At 45.1% G+C, this 3731-nt stretch overlaps 1 pseudogene; it reads right to left on the reverse strand.

The window, feature by feature from the left end:
• Positions 1 to 1123: 1123 nt before the first annotated feature.
• Positions 1124 to 3477, reverse strand: LOC102747467 (TOX high mobility group box family member 4 pseudogene; annotated as a pseudogene).
• Between the last annotated feature and the right edge of the window lie 254 nt (positions 3478 to 3731).

The raw sequence follows: 3731 nt of genomic DNA on the forward strand, positions 1-3731 counted from the left end.
TATCTGCATCTTTGAAAAAATCAGCTGGTCATACAAATCTGTTCCATTTATTTATGTGTCTGTTGTCTGTTGCTCTACAATACCATATGATCTTGATTATTGGAGTGATATAACAAGTCTTGAAATTGGGTAGAATAATTCCTCCCAATTAATTCTTTTTTTTTTTTTTTTTAAGTAAGCTCCATGTCCAGCATGGAGCCCAATGCAGGGCTTGAACTCATGACCCTGAGATCAAGACCTGAGCTGAGATCAAAAGTTAGATGCTTAGCAGACTGAGCCACCCAGGCACCCCTCTTATTTTTTAAAATTATTCATAGCTATATTAGTTCCTTTGCTTTTCCATATAAATTTTAGAATAATTTTGCCTATATCTACCTATAGAAAATCTCATTGAGATTTTGATAGAAATTGCATTAAACCTGTGTATAAATTTGGGGAGAATTAACATCCTTATTATGTTGAATCTTCCAATCCATGACTATAATCTCTCTCTCTATTTATTTAGAGATTTTTAAAATACATTTTTTTAAAGATTTTATTAATTTATTTGACATAGAGAGAGAGAGGGAACACAAGGAGGGGGAGTGGGAGAGGGAGAAGCAGGCTTTCCGCTGAGCAGGGAGCCCAATGTGGAGCTCGATCCCAGGACCCTGGGACCATGACCTGAGCCAAAGGCAGATGCTTAATGACTGAGCCACTCAGGCGCCCCTTTAAAATACATTTAATTAGCATTTTGTCATTTTCAGGATATAAGTATAAGTTGTACTGAAGATATATGATGTACACATAGTGATTATAGGTAGTATTACATTTTTATTTTTTTATTTTATTTTATTATGTTATGTTAATCACCATACATACATCATTAGTTTTTGTTTTTGTTTTGTTTTGTTTTGTTTTTTACTTTGGTAAAGCCTCTTATATTAAGGATATAGACTTCTGCCTTTTACACTCATAAACTGTGATAAGTGCAAGAGGGAGGATCAAGAATTACAGAAATAACATTATTTGTAAAGAGAAATAAATAAGAAGCTCCCAGGTGATAGTATTTTCCCTACAGCCCAGGGTGCCTGTTCTGTTGAAAACTTCTGTTCTCAAAGCAATTGTTCCTGTTTAAGAGATAACCTTTAATGCAAATTTTTATCCCCTTTAAAATGGATGCACACAGTGTTTTAGCCTAGGCTCAAAGCTGAGTATTCTCCCATCATTTTAATAATTGTTTAGGCATGTCCTATGACAATTATACCGAGTTTCCTCAAACAAACCCCCACCATCACCACCCCTATGTTCTGCTTGTTCATATTCCCTTTACCCTTTTCTCTGCTATTATCACTGGTATCTCTGCTTGTACTTGAAAGTAAAAAGCAATTCCAGATTACAGCCAACTCAATGGCCTTGCTCCATAGTATGGCCCCTGATGAAGAGACAGAAAATGGGAGAAGCACGAAGGACCATCATGGGTTGAGATCAGGCACTACCAGAAGCCCAACTTGTTTTTTAAAAAGAGGCTCTTAGACATGTTCCCAGCAGGTAAGTCTTGACTGGCTTGGAGAACAGGAAGGACTACTTCACAAACACCACGGTGTTTGAATTTCTAGAGGCCACTCAGGCCAAGAAGACATCCCTGCAGTGCTTCACCGCACATTCATTGCTGCGGTATTCGTTGTCCCAGTCCTTACTCACAACAGGAGGGTTCTCACAACCGGGTCTCACACGTCGAGGCTGGGGTGAGAGTGTCACGGGAGACCCACTCACCAATTCAACATCCATTTGAGAAGGAGACTCAACCTCAGGAACTACATCTGTGATTGTCTCACAGATTGTCTCAGGAGAGGTTTCCTCCACCATGTGGGCCTCAGGGCTGTTGTTCATAGGCCGCCCAGGACTACTTTCCACAGCTGGTGGGACTAAGGGCGTCTGCATTTTCAGAGTGGGTGGAGGCACAATCTTGATCTGCAGAGGAGGTGGCTGTTGCTGTAAACTGATCCGAACTTTCTGAGGTGGAGGCTGCTGCATGGCCTGCAGTGGGGGAGGCTGCTGCAGAATGGTCACTTGCTGCTGAGTGGGGGGCTGAGGCATCTGTTGCAGTGGAGGGGTTTGTATTCGGGGTGGAGGCAGGTGCATAGAAGCAGCAGCTGCTCCCGCTGCCTGCAACACTGAGCGAGTGACAATTTGGGCTCGTTGACTGGGCGGGATAGTGGCTGTACTGGTTTGGCCTCGTTGGACCCCCAGGAGGTCACCACTGTGGCTGGGATAATGGTAACCATCCCTCCTTGAGACATAGTAATAGAAGAGGGCAACATCTGTTTGGTAATAATCAACTTGGTGATATTGGGCTGACTCCCAGCCCCAGAAGATGCCTGGTTTGCCACAAAGGAGGAAAGAGTGGAGTTAACAACAATGGACGGGGACAGGGCAGGGGGCTCTGTTGAGGCTGAGGCTGGTGCTGGAGATGCTGGGTCAACAGTAGCCATAGGAGGTGGAGAAGGAGTCTGGGACGGTGGCACTGGATCCAGTTCTACTGTTTCCACGGTGGCCTGACACTCTTGATTGTCTTTATATGCAGCCAGAGCCTTCAGATACTCTTTCTTGGCAGCTTCAGTTTTCCTCTTATACACCTGGTTTTGCTCCTCTCCAAGACTATCCCACATGGAGGCCACAATTTTTGAAACCTCCCAAAAGTGGCATTGGAATTCTGTCCCTTAATGGCAGCCTGTGTATCACAAAAGAATAAAGCATATGCTGAAACTGGCCTCTGAGGTTCATTAGGACCTTTCTTTTTTCTCTTCTTTGGGGCCTTCTGCTTTTTTCTTGCTTCCACCACAACTGTCTTCTGGCTGGGAAGTTGCCTCCAGAAATCCTCAACACCATCCTCATGAAGTGAACTAGTAGGTGAAGGGGTGGTTGAAAGACGATCCTCAGGTGACTGGGCAGGTGGCAGGATGGTGCCACCCCCTAAGCTCAAACCAAGTTGAGAACTCAGTTCTGACTGATCAGTGGTGGTCAACTGGCTATGCCCCATCAAGCCAGATGTCATGTCTGTCATTGGTACATCAATTGTAACAGGTGGGTTGGCACTATACTGAGTTCCTATAGAATGGTCCAAGTCCATGGTCAAGCCCCCACTCAGGAGCCCGCCGCCCTGCTCCATCAAGCCATGGGTCATGCCTACAGGCATGTCCAATGTCTGGACCCCATATTGGGCTGAAAAGCTGCCATCCTGAGAGGAGGAAGGGTCTGCCAGGTCATCAAAGTGGCCAACCACATCTGAGACAGCCAGTGAAGGATCAGAATCCAAGGAGATAGGTGGGACTTCAAATTCCTCATCTCCCAAGCTTGGTGTATGGAATGTCTCGGCCCCTGACAGGAAGGGGTGCAAGGGCCCTGTGATCGTCAGGTAATTGTCATTTCCTCTGGGAAACTCCATCTTCACACAACGGCTACCACCATCTCAGTTCCCTCATCGCTCCCACTGCCCCCACCCCATACATCATTAGTTTTTGATGTAGTGTTCCATGATTCATTGTTTGCATATAACACCCACTGCTCCATTCAATACGTGCCCTCTTTAATACCCATCACCAGGCTAACCCATCCCCCCACCTCCCTCCCCTCTAGAACCCTCAGTTTGTTTCTCAGAGTCCATAGTCTCTCATGGTTCATCTCCCCCTCCGACTTCCCCCCCTTCATTTTTCCCTTCCTACTATTTTCTTTTCTTTTCTTTTAACATA

This window comes from Leptonychotes weddellii, unplaced genomic scaffold (genome assembly GCF_054177405.1).
Source record: "Leptonychotes weddellii isolate Sample4059 unplaced genomic scaffold, ASM5417740v2 HiC_scaffold_14957, whole genome shotgun sequence".
Classification (NCBI taxonomy): Eukaryota; Metazoa; Chordata; class Mammalia; order Carnivora; family Phocidae; genus Leptonychotes; species Leptonychotes weddellii.